Here is a 23,422-nt window from a genome sequence, read left to right as displayed (position 1 = left end):
TATAGCCAAATGGAGCCGAGGGAATGGGGAGCTCTGCTTTAGGTTTAACACTGAAGTTTAAAAATTAATTTTTAATTATTATTATTTTAAATATTCAAGTGAGGCAGTTCTAAATTGGAAAGGAACAGATCAGTTATGGAATCCTTAAGTAGGCCTCTTAGTAGTATTTGATAAAGCAAAGTTATGAGCATTAACTGGAAAGCTAAAACAGTTTTATGCTGCTTTATACATGTCATACATGTATGTTATATATGTATGATAGGACATCATAGATACATAAAATTACCCACACCATTTATCATATCCTAAGTGATATTTTAGTGATAAACAAACAATAAAGAAGGGCAGACAAGATACACTGGACAATTTTATCATGAAACAAATGGTAATTCAATTTAACACCCTGCCTCTGCACCACACACCCCCACACACATACAAGCACCCACAGAGTCTGTTTTTTATGTCTAAACACATGGATTAGCACTTCTTTTCATAAAGTTCATATAATTTCTTGAGTATGTTAATCTCTTGGAGTGAGGATTTTGGGGTTGCCTGAAGCAGAACAAATTCTTTCTCTATCTTAGCAAACAGACACTACACGTATTCCTAGTCACTTGCTCTATCACTCAGTAGAGTGTTTACTTGACTTCTCTTTGTTTTATACAAAATATTTTCACATACTTGTTTGTATTAGACCTGATATGTGAGCAAACTTTGCAGGAATAAGAATCACATATGTAACAGCTAAAACTAGTATCTCATACAGATCTTCCTGCCTTCAATCTTTCCCAGCATCAGAGTCTTTTCCAATGAGTTGGCTCCTTGCATCAGGTGGCCAAAGTATGGGAGCTGGGAAAAGTTGAGGGCAGGAGGAGAAGGGGATGACAGAGGATGAGATGGCTGGGTGCATCACTGACTTGATGGGCATGAGTTTGAGCAAGCTCCAGGAGATGAAGGACACGGAGGCCTGGTGTGCTGCAATCCATGGGGTCACAAAGAGTCGGACATGACTGAGCAACTGAACAGCAACAACCACATACATATCCATGTACAGAGACTTGAACAAGAGTAGATGAGGCCCCATGAATGAGCTCAGTGAAAGCTCAGGAGCACGGACAAAGATTATTCTTATGGTCAAAGATGCTTTTCTTTGAATCTTTCAAATATTCTATTCTTTGGGATAGAATACATGTTAAGAATGTTTCCTATGGAGGATTGGGATGCTGATTGAAGATTGCAGAGCAGATTCCATACTCTTAGCTTCTGATGAGGGGAGAAAACTTCTTAAACAAGTTCCTTGAAGAAGCAGATTATTTTGAAATGCCTGAAACCCTGACTGCTCAGGAACATGTCAAGGCAACAAGTATTTATTATGCTCCATATGTTAAACATGGCTATCCCAGTGATAGGTCACCATCAAATGAAAGACATTCTCTACTGTCAAAGAAAAAGACACATGTATGCCTTCAGAGACATGCAAACAATGGCAAAGTTAGCATTTTCTCCATGATGGAGGTAGACTGATTTCTAGTGCTAAGAGGTGGTCAGCAGAAACAAAACTTAATAAACGCTGGCCGTTCCATGGGACACATTTGGAGAAGTAAACTGGAGATTATGCAGTAAGTGACAAAGTCAGCATCATAGAGAGAAAGCACTAGAGGAAGAAAGAAAGCAGTGGTTGAGGCCAGGAGAGGTCCAGGAGGGCTTTTTGCATAGTGTGACTTAAGCTAGACTTTGAAAGATGGGCAGAATGTGGGGGGGAGGAAGAGGAAGGAGGCTTTTAGATAGTCAGAATATTGTCAGATAGGCACAGTCTTAATCAAGTCTCAGAAATGAAATTCTTCTCCATATGAAGAGAGAAGAGCTTTGTGAGAGCAGAGGTTCATGCTGAAGGAGTCTGAGATGCGGGCTGGACATGCAATGAAGGATAAGTAGACTATGATAGAGGGGCATGAATGCTAGGCAGAAGCATCTGGCAGGATTAAGAACCTTTCCAAATGTGATCTATTACAGAATGTTCTTCCATGAACTTTCCCCTGTGGTTTATATCATTCTACTCAAATCTCTCAGAGGGCAGCTTGTTTACACCAATGTATAAAATAAGATTTTTGTGCTTCATACATTGGGCAAGCCTTGTATCAATCACTATTAAGAATAAGCCACTCTTTTTTTTTCTTTTTTTCTTTTTTAAATTATGAAAATACGATGCAATTACAGGAGACTTCAAAAATACAGAACACAGTTACATATAGTTCCACTATATATTACAATTATTTTTTAAGTAGATAAGATTGTTAGTCAGGGTATCAGTATCAGACTCTCAAAAATTAATAGAATGAATAGACTGAAAAGTAGAGGGATGCAGTAGACCCAAAAAGCACTATGAACCAATTCAGCATATTAATAATGAAGATTTATACAATTTTCACACAACAGTTCAGTTCAGTTCAGTTCAGTCGCTCAGTCGTGTCTGACTCTTTGCTACCCCATGAATCGCAGCATGCCAGGCCTCCCTGTCCATCACCAACTCCTGGAGTTCACCCAGATTCACGTCCATCCAGTCAGTGATGCCATCCAGCCATCTCATCCTCTGTCGTCCCCTTCTCCTCCTGCCCCCAATCCCTCCCAGCATCAGAGTCTTTTCCAGTGAGTCAACTCTTCGCATGAGGTGGCCAAAGTACTGGAGTTTCAGCTTTAGCATCATTCCTTCCAAAGAAATCCCAGGGCTGATCTCCTTCAGAATGGACTGGTTGGATCTCCTTGTAGTCCAAGGGACTCTCAAGAGTCTTCTCCAACACCACAGTTCAAAAGCATCAATTCTTCGGTGCTCAGCCTTCTTCACAGTCCAATTCTCACATCCATACATGACCACAGGAAAAACCATAGCCTTGACTAGACAAACCTTTGTGGGCAAAGTAATGTCTCTGCTTTTCAATATGCTATCTAGGTTGGTCATAACTTTCCTTCCAAGGAGTAAGCGTCTTTTAATTTCATGGCTGCAGTCACCATCTGCAGTGATTTTGGAGCCCCCCAAAATAAAGTCTGACACTGTTTCCACTGTTTCCCCATCTATTTCCCATGAAGTGATGGGACCGGATGCCATGATCTTCATTTTCTGAATGCTGAGCTTTAAGCCAACTTTTTCACTCTCCACTTTCACTTTCATCAAGAGGCTTTTTAGTTCCTCTTCAATTTCTGCCATAAGGGTGGTGTCATCTGCATATCTGAGGTTATTGAAATTTCTCCCGGCAATCTTGATTCCAGCTTGTGCTTCTTCCAGCCCTGCGTTTCTCATGATGTACTCTGCATAGAAGTTAAATAAGCAGGATGACAATATACAGCCTTGATGCACTCCTTGTCCTATTTGGAACCAGTCTGTTGTTCCATGTCCAGTTCTAACTGTTGCTTCCTGACCTGCATACAGATTTCTCAAGAGGCAGGTCAGGTGGTCTGGTATTCCCATCTCTTTCAGAATTTTCCACAGTTTATTGTGATCCACACAGTCAAAGGCATTGGCATAATCAATAAAGCAGAAATAGATGTTTTTCTGGAACTCTCTTGCTTTTTCCATGATCTAGCGACAGTAGGATACAAATCCTATTCAAGTTACCATAGACTATAAACCAGAAGATACTAGAATATATCCAGGGACATAAAAGAAGGTGCAAGGATTCATGATCTAAAGGTATTGAAATCATACAAAGTCAAGAATAAGTCACTTTTAAGAGCCTCATTTGAAGAAAGTAAAGGTCTGCTTTATCATCCTGCTGATGGCAGAATATTTTGCTACTCTGATCTCCTAAACAGTGACTTTTAAATTCCTCTGGTGAATAGGTGCATCATGGTTTTCAGAGAACAAGCTAATAGAATCTACTTTTGCACACTTTATGACATGGTCATATTGATTGAAATATATTTTCTAATGAAATATTGTCACAGAGAAAACAGAATGGAATTTAAAATTATTTAAATTAAATTTCTTCTTCCTGAATGATCTGAATGCACTGTCTTATTTGGAAGTCTGTGTTAATAAATGCTTTCTGAAAAATTAGACAATGGTCATACAAAGTGGGATAATATGTTTTTTTAACTCTAAGAGTTCCCCAACTAATATGTTAAATTAACTGGTTTTCAAGGGGAGAATGCAATATTGCATGAAAGAACTCCCATCCTACTTTTTATTTCCACAAGGAAAAAATTGTCATTTTATAAAATTCAGTTTAGGAATTGTTCCATCAGACGTTTACTCACTTTTCTCCTGGGATTTGTAGTCCTGGCCTATGTTAATTTGAGTGAGGGCAATGTATAGGATGAGAAGTATCCTTCTTTGGAGAGATTGCGCTTCTTTGTCAAATGATAAAAATATTAGAAAATAGGATTGTCATTTTAGTTTTGATATCATTTCAATAAAAAATTACAGTAGGCCAGAATCTGTTGATATTTAAGACCACATCAGATCAGATCAGTCGCTCAGTCGTGTCCGACTCTTTGTGACCCCATGAATCGCAGCATGCCAGGCCTCCCTGTCCATCACCAACTCCCGGAGTTCACTCAGACTCAAAGACCACATACCAGGGTGAAAATTGGCCTTTAATGAGGGAACAGCATCCAGCTCTCTAATTTTCATGAATAATTATCAGAGTTACAGCAATTAGTAATATTTTCACATTAATTAATTACTCATGTTAGATTTTTCATGTTTATCAGCCTCTGTTTTTTAATAAATAAATGCTTTATTTGGAATAATTTTTGATTTATAGAAACATTATGAGGATAAAATAAAGAGTTCTCAAATATCCCATACCCAATTTCCCCTATTACTAACATCCTAAAACTAGTATAGTGTATTTGACATAATTAATAAACCAATATTGATACATTTTAGTTTTTATTGATATACAGTTGATTTCTAATATTATATTAATTTCAGGTATACAGCATAGTGATTCAGTATTTTTACAGATTATACTCCATTGAAAATTATTACAAGATAATATTGATAGTTCTAACCTCTGTGCTATACAGCATGTCCTTGTTGCTTATCTATTTTATGCATATAATGTATATATCTTAATCCCATACCCCTAATTTGTCCTTCTCACTTTTCCTCTCCTCTTTGATAATCACGTTTGTTTTTTATATCTGTGAGTCTGTTTCTGTTTTGCTTTTCATTCATTTGTATTAGTTTTTAGATTTCATGTATCAGTGATATAATATTTGTATTTCTCTGTATGACATTTCACTAAGCAAAATATTCTCTGGGTCTGTCATTGTTGCTGCAAATGCAGGATTTCATTCTTTTTTATTGCTGAGTAATATTCCATTGTGTGATATATACCACATCTTCTTTACCTGTTCATCTATTGATGGGCAGTTGGGTTGTTTCTGTGTCTTGGCTGTTGTAAATAGTGCAGCTGTGAATGTTGGGGTGCATGTAACTTTCGGAATTGGTGTTTTTATTTTTTCTGGATACATACTCAGGGGTGGAATTGATGGGCTGTATAATATCAACAGTACTGTTGTTAATTTTTTTGAGGAATCTCCACACTGTTTTCTACAGTGGCTATTCCAATTTACATTTCCACTAACAGTGTAAGGCTTCCTTTTTTCCCACATGCTTGCCAACATTTGTTATTTGTAGACTTTTTGATGATTAAAGTTTGTAGTTGATTTAGATTTCCTCAGTGTTCACCTACTGTCCTTTTTCTGTTCTAGGAACACAGGTTAAATAGCATATTTCACTTAGTTTCTCAGACTTTCCTTGGTTTTGAAGGCCTTGATTGTTTGGGGAAGTATTGCTCAGGAATGTTGAAGAATATCTCTCAACTGGAATTCATTTGATGTTTTTCTCATGATCAGACTGGGGTTCTGTGTTTTGGGGGAAAAAATCACAGAGGTAAAGCGACATTTTCATCACATCGTATTTAATGTACATGCTATCGACTTGACTTAGCACAGGTGAAGCTAAACTTGATCACCTGGCTGAGATAGCGCTTGTCAGATTACTCTCTCTCCCATCTTCCACACAGTGCTTTTTGGGAGGAGGTCACTGTGTAACCCACATTCAAGGACTGAGGAATCATCTTAGAGTGCATTTTCACAGGGGTTTCTTTTCCCTTCCTCCTGCCAGAGCCTAGGGCATCTTTCTCGGTTCTTTACTGTTAGAATCTGTGGGAGTTCCTACAAATAAAACTCATAAGAGTTTTAGGGGCCAACTAAAAGAGCAGCCCCTTGCTTTTTCACAATGTCAGGCTAGTCCACACTTATCAAAATTATCATTTAAGTGTCCAAGAACTTCAGCTCCAGGTAAGTGGAGCTCAGCTGTCTCTGAATGCATCTGTCTCTCCAGGTTTCAACGTGGCAGTTTGCCTTGCAACCTTACTTCTATGATGGACCCAGAAAAGTCATTGATTTTAGTTTTGTACAACTTTTTGTTCTTATAAGTAACAGCTTCCAGACTCTACATGTTGGAGTTGAAATCAGAAATTCAAACGATTAACTTTTAAGGGTTATCAATCTCATTTGGTATTTTGGACTAAAATAGTTAATTCCTATGATCATTATTGCAGCTATAATATGGTCTAATAATTGGGTCAAGGAATAGTAATGGTTGGTTTCTATAAGCCTTTTCTAGTTTTATTATTCTGATTTTATGACTATATTAACTTTCATATGACACTGATAAACACATTTTCTTTAATTTTAAAAATTATCAACATTTTAGACAATTGACTTTTTATAAAAAATTATCCTTATTCTTACTCTCTAGTTTTTAATAACAATTAGTCCTCTGAGCACACAAGGCTATTTCAGTAATATAGAGGCATTAAAAATAACTTTTATCATTTATTATTTTAATGGAGTAGAATATTAAATAATGTTGCATATGAAATATTCCTTTCAAGTATTACTTTTATCCTTCGTTAAGCCTCTTGATTAAGGTTTATAACTTAAATATTGAAGTAATTATGTAATTGATTAAGCCTGGCTTGTTCTATTGTTTGGTACTATTGTAATTCTTATACATACAGAAATGTCAGTGGATTAGCTTGGACAAGTTATTTAAACTACCTGTGCTTCAATTTTTCCCTTTGGAAAAGCAGATTAAACAACAACAATAATAATAATATTATATACCTACCTCGTTAGCTAAGAGACTGATGTATAGTAAGCACCAGATAAATGTTAACAATTATTATTATCTAGATTATAAGGTGGTTTCAATTACCATTACTTGTGATTTCAGAAACACATATGATTGGAGGTAGAAGGTACTTGAAAAACTATCTAGTTTAGGGATTGTAAATAGTCTGTGGGCTGGATTTGACTTTCAGAGGCTTGGTTAACACAGTGTTTTTAAATTAATGTAAATACTTTTTGAGAGAACATAAAAATCCAGTTTGTCATAATCCCTGCTACCCCCTATTGTCTTATATTAGCATTTTGGTTCTCACATTTGCTTTACCTGCATAGCTCCTGAAAAACCTTTGAAAATTTAGCCCTTGATCTACTCCATCCCTCTCATTTAATAGAGAAGCACATGAGTTCCAGAGGGATATAGAAAGGCCTCCAAATTGTGACCAAAGTAGAAATAAGATCCAGGACTTCTGATTCCTAAGCCATTAATTAGAGCATGCTGTGTGCTTTAGTTAGAATGCTTAGATCAAGTTCCTCTTGAACGACAATAGATTGAAGGACCTAAAATTGAGCTATCATCTTATAATACATATCCATGGGGAGAATGTGTAAATTTTTGAGGACAAAGTTATCCTCGCAATTGAGAAGCAAAATAAAAAACAAAAAAAACAGACTTAAGGTATGTGGCAATATCGCTTTTCCCTTTTTAAAATGATATAAATGAGTCAGGTTAGGAAACTATCAGAATTTTTTTTTTCCTTATTAACTTGGCATAGCTCCTAAATTAAAACAGCAACCTGAGCACATCATTTCAACTTCTCACAAGGTTTTCAGTTCACAGCTTGTTTTTGTGCTGTCTGTAAAAGAGGGAGTCAAGCTAAAATTATTTGTGTGGGCCTGGGGCATTATAATAGAAAACTCTTCTGGTTGTGGGCATGGTAACAACAATGAATCATTTCTACAAAATATAAGAGAAAGAAAGATGACATCATTAATTTTAAACACTCTGAATCTGGTAAGTTGGATGCAATGTGCAGCACATACAAACAGAAAAGTTGGTGAGATGGACGTTTATTTAAATGAGATGAGTGCTTTGACAAGGAATTGGATTTTGTATAAGATTTCACTGTCACATTTCTTTTACAAAACCGAGAAAGGACAGCATAGGTACCTGAACCTGACTTCCTGTCAACTCAGTGGGAGGTTTTAATTAGGAACTCTTCTTTCAGTAAGAAGGAGACAATGAGAATAAGGTGACAAGTCTTATCGGTTCACAGTCATAAGGATTAGGCAAATTTCCTATAGAATTTTTGCTTACCCTCCATGGGGACAAATAGAAAATGCTGTTTAAAAAGATGGCAAGAATATCGAGAGACTTGCGGTTTCAGGGATTTGCAATCTGTCGTTTGGCTAAGACTCGTCCGGGGTACTTGCTGCACAGGCAGGGCTGCTGCACTAGAATCTGTGGGCGGGGGTGGAGGTGCTAGGACTGCGTCCCAGGAGATCTGAAACAAGTGGTCTGTGGACCATACTTTGAGGAGTGATGGTGAGGCATCTTGTCTCCTGTAAGAATTTTAAGAGTTCATCTTGCTCTCTCCTTCCTTCTTTCCCTCCCTTCCTTCCTCTCTCCCCTTTTCCTTCCCTTGCTCTCTTTCCACTTTACTCTTTCTCTATTCTCAATTCTAATAGCAGACAATAATGGAAGACTTGAAGATCTGAACTTTGCTTCCAAGTTACTCCCAATCTACCCGTTAGACATAATGCCACTAATAATTGACACAAGGAAGCATAGATTGAAGCACGGGGGTAAATAGAAATGTTTGCATTTGCATTTGAATGCAAGAAGAAGTGACACAGCCTGTGATGAAATGGCTGAGATGTGACCAATTAGTGGAAAGCACTGCGTTATCAATTTGGGAGGTAGACTTGCTAGGGGTCAATTCTAGTTTTCCAGATCACATCTGTATAATCCAAGGCAAGTCATTTTGTATCCCTGAGTCTCAACTTCCACATCTTTTTAAAAAGTAAAAGCTGCAAAAGTGGGGACAGAGGGAAGGAAAAAGGCTTCAAACATATATAGAAAGAATTGATACTTGATTTACGGAAAATGGGGGTGGTGAGGGAAAGTGCTGGAGAAATCAGGGCCTTTCCCAGATTTTCAGCAGTTGATTAATTAGGTTTAGTGGCAATGATGTTAGTTTCAGGCATTCTTAATGCAAGGTATAAAGGCTGTGTCCCTCTGGGTGGAGACGTTACACTGATAACTGGACATCTAGTCCGGAGTGCTGGAGTGCAGTCTGAGCTGAAGTTACACCCTTGGGAGTTCACAGCCTTCAATTAGTTATTGAAATGTTGATGAGCTCATCCAGAGACAAGGAGGTGGTCCAAGCTGAGAGTCCATGGGATCGAGAATTCTTAGGGGAAGAGTGACTCTAGCTGAACATGAATAGCCAGACACGTAAGAGGAAATCTAGGAAAGATGGATGTTATGTATGCCAATGGAAAACATTTTTATGAGTTTGTGCTTTGAACAAGTTTTCAGTCTCCCTGTGACTTATTTACTTTGGCAATGAAAATGAAATAGCAATATCTATTGCATTTTGTTTTGTGAGGATTATAGTGATAATAAATCTATTCATCTGATATCAAGTGCTTATGATGCCTATAGCATAAAATTCATCAATGAATATTTTTTCTGCTGCATATGTTGATTGAATTATGAACAAAATGGCTGATATTAAAATCTTCCACCTAATGAGACATTATTTCCTTCAATAATTCAGCCAGGTCTCTTTCCTAATGACTGAATTTCCAAAATCTGATAATTAGCTCCAGTAAGGAGTTCTGCCAACAAAAGTCCGTCTAGTCAAGGCTATGTTTTTTCCAGTGGTCATGTATGGGTGTAAGAGTTGGACTGTGAAGAAAGCTGAGCGCTGAAAAATTGATGCTTTTGAACTGTGGTGTTAGAGAGGGCTCTTGAGAGTCCCTTGGACTGCAAGGAGATCCAACCAGTCTGTTCCAAAGGAGGTCAGTCCTGGGTGTTCATTGGAAGGACTGATGCTGAAGCTGAAACTCCAGTACTTTGGCCACCTCATACGAAGAGCTGACTCATTGGAAAAGACCCTGATGCTGGGAGGGATTGGGGGCAGGAGGAGAAGGGGACGACAGAGGATGAGATGGCTGGATGGCATCACCGACTCAATGGACATGAGTTTGGATAAACTCCGGGAGTTGGTGATGGACAGGGAGGCCTGGCGTGCTGCAATTCATGGGGTCACAAAGAGTCGGGCACGACTGAGTGACTGAACTGAATTGAACTGAACTGAAGGAGTTCTGATATCAAAGGAAGCAGTGTCTGGTGAAGAATATTTTTATTTTCTTCCTTCTGATAATACTGTGATTAATCTTGTTTGAAAATGCCTGTATTTATTTCTTATTTGAATATGCAGTCAATATCAAGTGCTTATCTTCCTTTAGAAAATTGCATCGGTCATCCCAGATAGTACAGAATACACTTGAAAAAAATTATGACTTTTACGGTTTTGAGTATTATTCTTTACATCAGCTCCTGTAGGCTTCATGTGCCTCACAATTTAGTTTCTTTTATTAAAGCAATATAATTTTGGGAAAATGAGATGAAAAAGCAACATTTTCTTGCTTTTGAAATCTTATGGTTATTTGCTTTGAAGTTGAACCGAAAGACTTAGCTAGGTTCCTTTTTGGAACACACAAACAAATTCAACCTCTGGCTTTATGCAGAAATTTCAAACATTTTTATTTGTGCTTTTCTTTTCATGTAACACAAAGCCCCTCCCTTGTTTCATCATGCTTAGCATCTGATTTTCAGAGCAATATCTAAGGCTTGTTTGACAATTTGAACAAAGCATATTGCAAGGTAAGAGGTAGGAAAGAGTAGAAAAGAGAGATGAGACACACTGAATTGATAAAGATCGAGCAAATCTTTCTTTAATGCACTTGCTTGTTTTTCAACTCTTTCCATCTCTTTAGTAGCAACTTGGAGATAAGTCCTGCTCACAAATAATTGTATCGAGGTCTTAAAAGAACAATGTGTTTCATGCCTGTCTTACTAGAAATACCCGTATTTTGTGTTTAACAAGCCAATAGGCACAGTGAGGAAGATTTAGTCTACTAGAGGTTTGAGTGTATTCTTGACACTGTCATACATTTGTGCAAGCTGGGCTAGATGATCTCCAAGTTTCCTGCCTGCTTTAAGATTGTGTAACTTGAAGTCTTTTTATTCCTAAACCTATGATCTGTGACCGTAAAGTCAATCTATCTCTATTTACCTGCCTATATATCTATCATACGGAGAAGGCAATGGCACCCCACTCCAGTACTCTTGCCTGGAAAATCCCATGGACGGAGGAGCCTGGTGGGCTGCAGTCCATGGGGTCGCTAAGAGACGGACACGACTGAGCAACTTCACTTTCACTTTTCACTTTCTTGCATTGGAGAAGGAAATGGCAACCCACTCCAGTGTTCTTGCCTGGAGAATCCCAGGGACGGGGGAGCCTGGTAGGCTACTGTCTCTGGGGTCACACAGAGTTGGACACAACTGAAGTGACTTAGCATAGCATAGCATAGCATAGCATAGCATATCTATCATAAACTCAACAATAGTCTCCCTAACCCCAAAGCTGTTTTTATCCTAATTCCTGAATGCTTGGTCACTCAGTCATGTCTGACTCTTTGAGACCCCATGGACTATAGCACACCAGGCTCCTCTGTCCATAGGATTTCCCAGGAAAGAATACTGGAGTGGGTTGCTATTTCCTTCTCTAGGGGCTCTTCCCAACCCACGGATCAAACCTGCAGCTCCTGTGCCTCCTGCATTGGCAAGAGTGGTAAAGAATTCTTTACCACTGAGCCACCTGGGAAGCCCCATCCTAATTCCTAGAGCTCGTGAACATGTTGCCTTACAGCAGAAGGGACTTTGCATTTGTAGTTAGCTATGGATATTGAGATGCAAATATTATTCTGGATTATTGGATGGGACCAATGTAATCACAAGGGTCCTTGTAAGAAAGAGGCATGAAGGTCAGAATCAGAGAAGAGGTGTGACCATGGAAACAGAGGTTGTTACAGTATATGGTTGACCCTTGAACAAGAATGGAGGTTAGGGACACTGACCTTCCACACAGTCAAAAATCCTGTATAATTCAGTCAACCTTCACTGTCTTGGGTTTCTTCACACTAGCAGTTTGGCGTTTGAGGATTCAACCATCCTTGGATCAGATCGTGTAATACTGTAGTGTTTATTATTGAAAAAAAACTGTGTATAAGTGAACTTGCACAGTTCAAAGCTGTGTTGTTCAAGGGTCAGCTGTACTTTGAAGATGACAGAAGGAATGGAGACCCAAGGAATGCAGGTGACCTTTAGAAGCTTGGGAAAATGAGGCAATAGATTCCCCCCTGGAGCTTCTAAAGGGGAGGTGGTCCTGCCAACACCTTGATTTCTGCCCAGTGGAACTTATTTGAGACTTCTGACCTCCAGAATTGGAGATAATTAATTTAGATATAATACATTTCTGTTGTTTTAGGCCACTACATTTGTGGTAATTTGATACAACAGCCCTAAAACATTATTAAACTTTAGGATTCATTTCAGTTCAGTCGCTCAGTCATGTCCAACGGAACTGAACTGAACTGAACTGAACTGTCTAACTGAACTGAAGTGAACTGCCCAACTCTTTGCGGCCCCATGGACTGGAGCACACCAGGCTTCCGCTTCCCTGTCCATCACCAACTCCTGGAGTTTGCTGAAACTCATGTCCATTAAGTTGGTGATGCCATCCAACCATCTCATCCTCTGTCATCCCCTTCTCCTCTTGCCCTCAATCTTTCCCAGCATCAGGGTCTTATCCAATGAGTCAGTTCTTTGCATCAGGTGGCCAAAGTATTGGAGTTTCAGCTTCAGCATCAGTCTTTCCAGTGAATATTCAGGACTGATTTCCTTTATGACTGGTGACTTATGAAACTTTGTTGTTGTTGTTGTGAAGTTGCTCAGTCGTGTCCAACTCTTTGCAATCCCATGGACTGTAGCCTGCCAGGCTCCTCCGTCCATGGGATTTTCCAGGCAAGAATACTGGAGTGAGTTGCTATTTCCTTCTCCAGAGGATTAATAAATCCTATATCTGTCCCTCTAACTTCTTTTTACTCAATGAGATGGGGTAGAAATGGAGTCAAAATCAGGATGTGACCTATAGGATCATATAAAGATTTGAGTTCTGTGGTTTACTCAGATCAAATACTGGCTCCATCTCTTGCTACTTGTCTGACTTTAGGCTTGTCACCTACTTTGTTTCCTCATCTGCAAAGCTAAGATAATGATAGCACCTACTTTCCTTATAGAATTAAAGGACTCAGTGCTCATAAGATACATGTATCAGCTTTCTGTGCCAACTTCCAAGCTTCCCATCAATGCTCTCCAGCAGTTTCTTCCCCTAAATACAGTGTTTAGAATCTCTAGAAGAGGATATTTAGGTGAGGTTGGGACCATGAGATTCATAAGAGTCAGAGTGATGTAAGAGTTAAACCTGGAAGCCTAAAGAAGAGGCAGGGATGAGGGATTTGCCTGAGGCTGGTTCCAGTTTTCTCAACCTCTGAGTTTTCACTGGCTTTGAAATAGACTCTCAGTTGATTCTGGGACTTCAACAAAGACTGAGGTCACCTCTTCTTAACAATGGCATTTATAAAAGCATCAAGCTGAGATGAGATGCAAGTATTTCAATCTCCAGAGTAGACTTTTATCATATCCCAACCCACTAAAGAGGACTGACTACATTTAGCTGATTATTCAGGCAGTTTCTTTGATGTAAAAAATCCAGAAAGATTTTAATGTATTATAGTTTGATTTTGTATTCATAATGTGTATGTCTTTGGGAGAATGGAATAAAAAGGGCACCTTTCCCTTTAGGAAAGCACCAGAGTTTTTATAAAATAAAAAGATGAAAGGCACTATGAAAATGGTCAGGGCAGGACCAAGCACTTATTATTCTGATGCTATTGTTAAACACTTTAGTCCAGTTTCTTCTGGTTTTGTCACTTGAATCTTTCATAGGATTAGAGGGACAATGTGGTTTTTCAGTATCTCCATTTGTAAGATGTTTCTGATTCATTTGCTGCCTGGTTTTTCACTATGGGTAAGTGCATCATTTTGGGATGGGATGCTCCTGAAATGATGATTTTTGGCATTCACATCAATATTGTGTTACCTGAAGAAATGAGCAGAATTGCAAATGCCAATAAATCGTGTTTGTGACAATTTATATAGAAACCAAGTATTCATGTCAGAAGAGAGATGCTTTGGTTTGATAGAAAGGTGGCTTCCATGAGATCCTAGTTCCTCTTCTCCAAGCTGTGTGACTTTGGGGGATAATAATGGCTGGTGTGTCTGTAAAGTTTTATAATTTACAGTGTCTTCAGGTGTCTTTGGGCTTCCCTGATAGCTCAGTTGGTAAAGAATCCAATTGAAATGCAGGAGACCCCAGTTTGATTCCTGGGTTGGAAAGATTTGTTGGAGAAGGGATAGGCTACCCACTCCGGTATTCTTGGGCTTCCCTTGTGGCTCAGCTGGTAAAGAATCCTCTTGCAATGCGGGAGACCTGGGTTTGATCCTTGGGTTGGGAAGATACCCTGGAGAAGGGAAAGGCTACCCACTCCAGTATTCTGGCCTGGAGAATTCCATGAACTCTATAGTCCATGGGGTTGCAAAGAGTCAGACATGACTGAGCAATTTTCACTTTCGCTTTCTTTCAGATGTCTTTTACCTATGACCCTAGGACTCCCTCATGGGCTAGATTATAGCTGTACCTATATGAGAGAAGAGAAAAAGTAATCCCAGGAAAGTAAACTGATTTCCCCAAGTTCGTGCAGGTACTAAGTGCCAAAGCAAAATGGCTCCAGATGGATTTTCTTTCCCCTGCAACATGTTGCTTCCTCAAAAAAGTTTGATTCAAATAATTAAAGTGTGAGTCTCAATTTCTTCCCATGTAAAGTGTGCATATGGACTAGATGGTAGTGCTAAGCCACTTTCAGTTGTGTCTGACTCTTTGCAACCGCATGGATTATAGCCCACCAGTCTCCTCTGTCCATGGAATTCTCTAGGGAAGAATATTGGAGTGGGTTGCCATTTACTTCTCCAAAAGTGAAAGTCACTCAGTCGTGTCCAACTCTTTGCAACACCATGGACTATAGAGTCGACGGAATTCTCCAGGCCAGAATACTGGAGTGGGTAGCCTTTCCCTTCTCTAGGGGATCTTCCCAATCCAGGGATCAAACCCAAGTCTCCCGCATTGCAGGCAGATTCTTTACCAGCTGAGCCACAAGAGAAGCCATGGACTAAATATGACATCACAAACTCAGACCTAAAGGGGCAATGCAGGCAATGTTAATGACAGATATTGTCTAGATATAAAGGAAATAGTATTAAATGTGACAGCAAGAGCCATGTGTCATCTAAAGCGAGGAGTTGCTGTCAAGCTGTTTTTGCAGAGGAAGGCAGCAAAACCAGTGTTGTCAAGTTTTCTGCTGTTTCAAGAGAAGACAAAAATCTAAATTTTCAAGTGAAATATCCCTGTTAGATTAATGCTAAATTGACAGAATTATGACCCCCCCCTCCAAGGTCAAGGGGTAGAAGGGGGCACCTTCATTTCTATTAACTCTGATGTGCTGGAAAATCAGTATTGTTTCAGTTTAACTTTCTGGAAAAATTTATCTCTTTGGTCTGGAGGATTCATTAGGTTCATTGACTTTTCAATTAATGTCTAGGCCAACTCAGTAATTGATTTGGACAAATAGATAACTTTTAAACCATGAAGGGAAATGAAATATAATGAATGAAATAAAATAAAATCCATTTATTTCTGTGATCTTGGAGCATTGTGAAAACAGAATACACTGTACCGAAATCTTTGTGTGAAGAGATTATGCTCATGTGTTTCTTTGATGCCACCGTGAGGGCAGCTGAACTTAAAAAAGGAGGGATTTTTATGACATCTTATATGTATTCTCTATTGTTTTCCACTCTTAGAATTGATGGCACATCCAAGCAAATTTAAGTAGTAATTTAACTCATTAAAGATATTTATTTTATGATCATCATGTAATTATAAAGTTAAACTTTGCCATTCAAACTTAGGAAGTTGATGACTTGTGTGAATTTGGACTTGTTGATAATAATGATAGTGGTGATAGTACTATTGCTGTTGTGTGTCCAAAACATTTTGTAATAATGAATTAATAATAAAGAAATAACATTTATTGTTTATTATGTATCAGGATTCATGTTAAGGATTTTTCTATTCATTTAATCATTTAATCTTCACAATTTCCCATGAAGTAAGCATTGATGTCTATTTTACAAATAAAAATTCTGAGACTTCAAGAGATTAACTGGTACAAGATTATTCTGTTACTAAGAGATAGATTCAAACCAAGTCTTAATTCAGTGTATGCAGAAGAGGTCAGGAGGTATTTCCTGAGCATCTATGTACCAGGTCATATTCTGGGTTCTTGTGTACAAAGTGAATTTCTGTTTTATTTGTGTGTGTGTGTGTGTGTGTGTGTGTGACTGAGTCATATCCAACTCTTTGTGACCCCTCTGTCCATGCCAGACTCCTCTGTCCATGGGGTTCTCTAAGCAAGAATACTGAAGTGGGTTACCAATTCCTTCTCCAGAGGATCGTTCCAGATCAGGGATCAAACCCATGTCTCCTTCATTGGCAGGCAGATTCTTTACTACTGAGCCACCAGGGAAGCCCTTGCTTTATTTAGGTTATGTTTTATTTGTTGAGATGATAAGCCAATAAACATACACAGTAATGTCCAGCAGCAGTAAGTATTCTAAAAGAAAGAATTGCATTAGGGGATGGAGGGTCTATTTTACATGGGATGATGAGGGAGGTATGTCTGAGGAGGTGATATGTAACCAGAGACACTGGAATGAAGTGGAGAGAGGAGCAATGGGGATTGCTAGGATGGTCCCTCTGATAGTCCCTCCGATAGTCCCTCTGTGGTACTATTCACTACTCAGTTCTGGAATGGTGTGACCATTGGTTGGTTGTATTTAAGATGGTTGTGAAGTATCTTCCTAAGGCTGTAAGCATGAATTTAGGAGGAAGAGTCAGGTTAAAATTCTGGTTCTGCTCTATTTTCCTCTGAGGCATGTAGACACCTTAAATTTACCTTCAAGTTTCAGTTTCTTTGCCTATAAAATTTGGATAATAATCCTTATCTCTTATGATAGGTGAACATTACACATGTAAAGTTCTCCTCTGCAGGCCTGGAACTGTATGTGTGTGTGTGTGTGTGTGTGTGTGTGTGTACACACACAGGAGTCATGCAGCAAATGTTAGTTATTATAATTATTTTATAACCTGTGTCTTACAAAGGAACATGAGAAGGTACTCATGGTGTTTGTGATCAAAGTGTGGGAGGGGGTATAGCATAGAAAATCACCATTTACCCTCAGAACTGAATAGGGAATATGGTCAGAGTGGAGTCAGATTCAGAAACTAAGAGAAGAGAGGAGGACGGTGTGGATAAAGTGGGTTTTCACATCACAGTAGTTAAGTGAAATAATTCAAAAGGCACTTTGAAACAAGGCAGGCAGGAACTTATTTATTTATTTAAGTTTAATATTAAGAAGCATCTCAGAATACACATACAGCCACAGGGGTTTACCGAGTGGCACGAAGAGGGAGAGAGAGAGAGAGAATTCCTGCCCTTTACTAAGTAAGGCCCACATCCCTGCTTCCAAAGGCAAGTGTCTTGTATTTAAAATTGATTCCTGCAGCCAACGGCTTGGCCCAACGCCTAATAATCAGGAAATCTGGGTCCAGTCCCAGCTAGCCTTCTGACATGCTGCATGGCTCTGAGCTAATCACTTCACCTCTTTGCCTTCAGACAGAGAAAAGGTCTCTGCACCTTGTCCTTGTCAAAGGAATCTTTTTAGACTGAAATTAAAAAAGTTAAAAATGCCCCTCCTGGGATGTTACTATTAAATGTGGGAGCATAATTTGGTAAAGAGACAAACCTCTTTAAATCATCAGTGTTATCTCACGGGCCTTGAATTAGTTCTACAGTGGTCTGTTTTGGCAATAACTTAATCCGGGGGCAGGGGTAACAAAGCAACAGCGTTGTTCAGGGGTTCTGCTTGGCTGGGTGGAAACACATGGACTTTTAAGTGTATACATCTGGGCTCCAATTTTCTAATTTTGCTGTAACTTTAACTCCATCATCCTGTTGAGAACACTTGTTCTTTCTGAACCTAGGTTTCTAGATCTATAAATAAATATACTAACATCATGTAAATTATTGGGAAGATTAAGTAAATGTAAAGTTATTAGCATTACGTCTGCCATAGCAGGAGACGTGGGTTAGAGCCCTGAGTCAGGAAGTTCTCCTGAAGGAGGGCATGGCAACCCCTCCAGTGTTCTTGCCTGGAGAATCCCCATGGATAGTGGAGCCTGGAGGGTTACAGTCCATGGGGTTGCAGAGTTGGACAGAACTGAGCACGCATGCACACACACACTGCCATCAGCCTTTTAAAATGTCAGTCTTTATTATATTTTTTAGTTTTGTTTAAGAATTGAATTCCTGGAATTGTCTAGGGACCTCAATTTCAGGAGGTCTTGTCAAACCAGGGCCACCTGGACAGGCAAAGGGTCAAGTGGAAATAACCCACCACATCTGCCCAAGCCTGCGGAGGTGAGTCTACACCAAGCTGACCCTCTATCGGGGAGCAGTGGGGACTAATTCTTGGCCCAAGGCAGTGGGAGTTACAGTGGATGCGGGGCTCTAGAAGTGTTCCTAGATGCCTGCTGCTACTGCTAAGTCACTTCAGTCGTGTCCGACTCTGTGCGACCCCATAGACGGCAGCCCACCAGGCTCCCCCGTCCCTGGGACTCTCCAGGCAAGAACACTGGAGTGGGTTGCCATTTCCTTCTCCAATGCATGAAAGTGAAAAGTGAAAGTGAAGTCGCTCAGTCGTGTCCTAGATGCCTAGATGACTACAATACTTACTGTCTGACAGTGGTGATTGCCAGACAAGATGCAGCTTGAAGATATATGTTGGCTATGTAGAAACCCTTCAGTCTCATTCACAGCAAGTTCCCTCCCTTGACAACACATCTATCTTTGCTGTGGGTTGTTGTGAGGCTTTGGGGCACCCTGAAGATTCATCTTTTTTTAATTAATGGAAAGGAGGCAACAGCTTGCCTTTATTATCACCTAGATTTGACTCTCTCAGAACAAGCAGGCTGCAGATCCCAGTGGCTTCTTAGCGCTTTCTCAAGACGCCTCCATCCTTCATTACGCTATTCCCATGGTAACCTGAGGAAGGGAGAAGAGGGACAGCTAACCACTGAAAGGCTATTTTTAGATTTCTGGCCAGATGCTTTGACAAATCTGTTGAGGGAAAGAAAATGAAGCAAGTGTAGAAGAGGATTATTTTCCCCCAAGACAATGTCATTTACAATTCGTATGATAAAACTGGAAACAACCTTGAGAAATCATTCAACCTGTTTCTACTTATAGAAAGATCTACTTTCAAATCATATAAAAAACTGTTCAATAAGATCATTTTTATTTACTTAATTACTTACACTTTATTTCCTACCTTGAATTTATCCCAGATTCAGTCTGAGTTCCCAGACCAAGGGAGTTGGGAATGAGAATGAAAAGGATGGTTCACGGTGTGGATCACACAACCCTGAGAGCGTCTTTCCTTTAGACTACACTAATAATGAGACTGTTGTTGGGCCTCCCAGGTAGCTCAGCAGTAAAGAATCTGCCAGCCAATGCAGGAGACATAAGTTTGATCCTTGGGTTGGAAAGATCCCCTGGAGAAGGAAATGGCAACCTGCTCTAGTATTCTTGTCTGGGAAATCCCATGGAGGAGCTTGGTGGGCTATAGTCCACAGGATTCCAAAGAGACAGACAAGACTTAGCGACTAAACAACTTACAGCAAAAATGGCACTTGCTAGGTTTGTGCAAATATCTGCACTGGATCTGCTTCACTTATGTTTAAATATGTAAACCCCTCCCATACTCCTTAAAAACCTTCAGGAATTTCTCATTGCTTTTAGGTTAAAGGCCATAGATCTTTAAAGTGTCTGTAAAATACGCATGCTATTGATCCTATATACATGTCCAGAATCATTCAAATTCTCCTTCTTTGTGTTTCATCTAAGACTTTCTTTCAGAATCTCAAACATGCCTTCTTCCTCCATGTCGGCCTCTGTACACTTGTCTATATTTTTCTTCATGCTCTCTACCTAGTTAATTTCTGTAACTTCTTATCCTTTTAATCGGAGCTCAAATACCAGAAAATGCTTTCTTAACCTCTAAACAAAAAAGACCCCTCTGCCATAGCCTCTTCTAACAACTTGTGCATTTCCTTTGCAGCACTTACCAGCTTATAATTCTATATTTATTTATGTAACATTTTAGGGTTTTTTTTTTTATTACTTTAAACTATGAGCTCCATGTCCTTAGGAAATTATATTGTTTGGTCACCAAAATATATCTGCTGCTGCTAAGTCGCTTTAGTCATGTCCGACTCTGTGCGACCCCACAGACGGCAGCCCACCAGGCTCCCCCGTCCTTGGGATTCTCCAGGCAAGAACACTGGAGTGGGTTGCCATTGCCTTCTCCAATGCATGAAAGTGAAAAGTGAAAGTGAAGTCGCTCAGCTGTGCCTGACTCTTAGCGACCTCATGGACTGCAGCCTACTGGGCTCCTCTGTCCATGGGATTTTCCAGGCAAGAGTACTGGAGTGGGGTGCCATTGCCTTCTCCATTATATATCTAGTGCCTAGTATATATTTGGCAACTTATTCTAATGACTGTGTAAATGACTAGAAGTTATTTTAAAGGGACATAAACCTAGGTTTTCTGTCAAGTCAAACTATCTATGTGACTTACCAGGGCTCCTCAAAATAGAATGTGCACCCAGATTTCCCAGAAAACTTGTTAAACAGCAGATTCTGATTCAGTAGATCTGGGCTGCAGCTCACGATTCTGCATTTCCAACTGGTGTCTAACTAGTTCTAGAACTTGGTTGCACACTGAAATTGCCATGTGCTGTGTGCTCAGTAGCTTCAGTCGTGTCTGACTCTTTGTGACCCTATGGACTGAAGCCCTCCAAGCTCCTCTGTCCATGGGATTCTCCTGGCAGGACTACTGGAGTGGGTTGCCATTCCCTTCTCCAGGAGAGCTCCCTGAGTCAGGGATCAAACCCACGTCTCCTGTGTCTTCTGCATTGCAGTGGATTCTTTGCTGCTGAGCCACTGGGGAAGCCAGAAATTGCCATAGGAATTTTTTTTTAAAAACTTCAATTTTGAAGTCCCACCCTGTGATACTGATTTAACTGGTATGTGCTTGGCCTGGGCTTTAGGGATTTTTAAAAGCTTCCTAGGTTGTTCTAATATCAAATACTATTGTAGAATCATTGATTTCAGGCAACAAAGCTACTTCTCAACAATAGCTGTATAGGAATATTTTTGTTACCCTTTGCATTAGACAGCATTTAACATGGCCACCAAATAAGGATTCATAGTGTTACTGTTTCTTAAATGTATATGTCTTAGAGACACATAGGAAAGTGGTACCAAGCATTTGTTTCCTGGCAGAGAGAATCCTATGTAAGTCAGTTGTGGTGGTAGCAGAACGGTCCAATCTTAAACTTGCCCGCTTCTTCACGTAGGGGAGCTGTATTGCTTATCAAATATTTAAAACAATAAGTATACTATTGAAAAAAGTGAAGCATTTTGGTAGAAACAAATGCAGTTATAAGTCTTTGCAGCCAGAGGAACAATGCATAATTACCCAGATAATATCATTAGGAAGAAGAGAACCTTAGTACTCTTCCAAAAGCTGCAACATTTACCGTGAGTTCAGTGATTCCCAGCATGTCCATAAGTGTATGAAGAGAATCCAGAGGCTCTTGGGCACTTGGTTACCCTCTGTGAAGATCAATGCTCCTTAATCTAAAGCATAGTAAAAACCCTTCTTTTTGTATTATTAATTTCACTAATGTTTTCCACTGATTCATTTTTTGCTTGTGGCTTTAATTTTAAAGTTCCACAACGTGGATTGTAATATTTTTGCAGTTATAACTTAACACAGTACTTTATTTTAAGCCCTGCAGTAGTTGTTTTCTTATTTTCTCTTACTTAATCTACTCATCAAATATGTTTGGTATCTACTGCTATGATCACATTCTACAGATGAGGAAACTGAGCTAAATGGCTCAGTAACTTCTCAGAGACACAGATGGCCAGAGACATTGTTCAGGAACATATGATATAACTCCTTGGGACTCTCTCCTTTCCAGTGTTAATAAATTTCCTGTCTATAAGCCAAATTCAGGCTTGATATTGGTCCAAGGGTCTCAATATATTTTTTAATGAGGTGCCACTATTTAGAAAGCAGAAAATTTCTTATAAAAATCCAGATGTCAGGTTTATATTTACAATAATCTTATCTGACAACACTAAGTGACATGACTGAAATCCTGAAATTGCCTGAAGCAGAGTTCTGTTTTTTCCTTTTCAAATGACACTCTTCCTGCCTCTCACTAGCACCTACCTCTTTTACTCCTGGCCTGCTCCAGTATTCATGACACAGGCTTTGCCCCTCCAGAGCTCTGGTTTTCAACTCAGCCTCTAAATTCTGTTGAGGGAAGAAATGATTCTTATGTCTTTAGTGCATTTTACCATCAGGAAAAACAAAATGTCCTCTTTCTCAGTGAAGTGTAGACCATTGTATTGCCATCTTCATCACTTCATACCTTTTTAGGACTACCTGTGTGTTTGCATCTGGCTGAGTGGTTCAATTTTGTTGAATACAAAATGGTGGAGCTTAGTATCCTACCTTCTGCTTCTACTATTTAGCTGCTTGGAGTGGTTTCCAATCAAAGTTTTGATTTCACAGGAGTTTACAAGTTGTGTGGTTGTCTTTCAACAACTGTAGCCCCGTGGAGACTCACGTATCCCTTGAACTCAGGATATGTAGTTGGGTTCTGTTCAGCCTCCTTCAAGTAAGACTATGCTAAAGAGGAAGAGGATGATGTTGTCCTGGTGATGTCAGGACCACCTAGCTGATATGTGGCTCACAGTGTCAGCAGGGTTTCGCAGGATTGCAGTCACTGATTTCTAATGTAGCAGGAAACGCAGACAAAAAAGGATTCTCTTAGGAGTCTTCACCTTGGTTTTGAGAGTTGTTTGCCTCTGTTGCAGTGTACTATTTCTTTTATTCCTTT

At 39.5% G+C, this 23,422-nt stretch overlaps 1 protein-coding gene across 1 annotated transcript in view; it reads left to right on the top strand.

Moving 5' to 3' along the window:
• The window catches only part of GRXCR1 (glutaredoxin and cysteine rich domain containing 1), a 143,458-nt gene that overhangs the window by 45,341 nt on the left and 74,695 nt on the right, over positions 1 to 23,422 (top strand). The window lies entirely within an intron of this gene.

This window comes from Bubalus bubalis, chromosome 7, assembly GCF_019923935.1.
Source record: "Bubalus bubalis isolate 160015118507 breed Murrah chromosome 7, NDDB_SH_1, whole genome shotgun sequence".
In the NCBI taxonomy this organism is placed as follows: Eukaryota; Metazoa; Chordata; class Mammalia; order Artiodactyla; family Bovidae; genus Bubalus; species Bubalus bubalis.
Note: the sequence above shows the minus strand (reverse complement) of the source record. Positions and strands in the feature narration are given on the sequence as shown.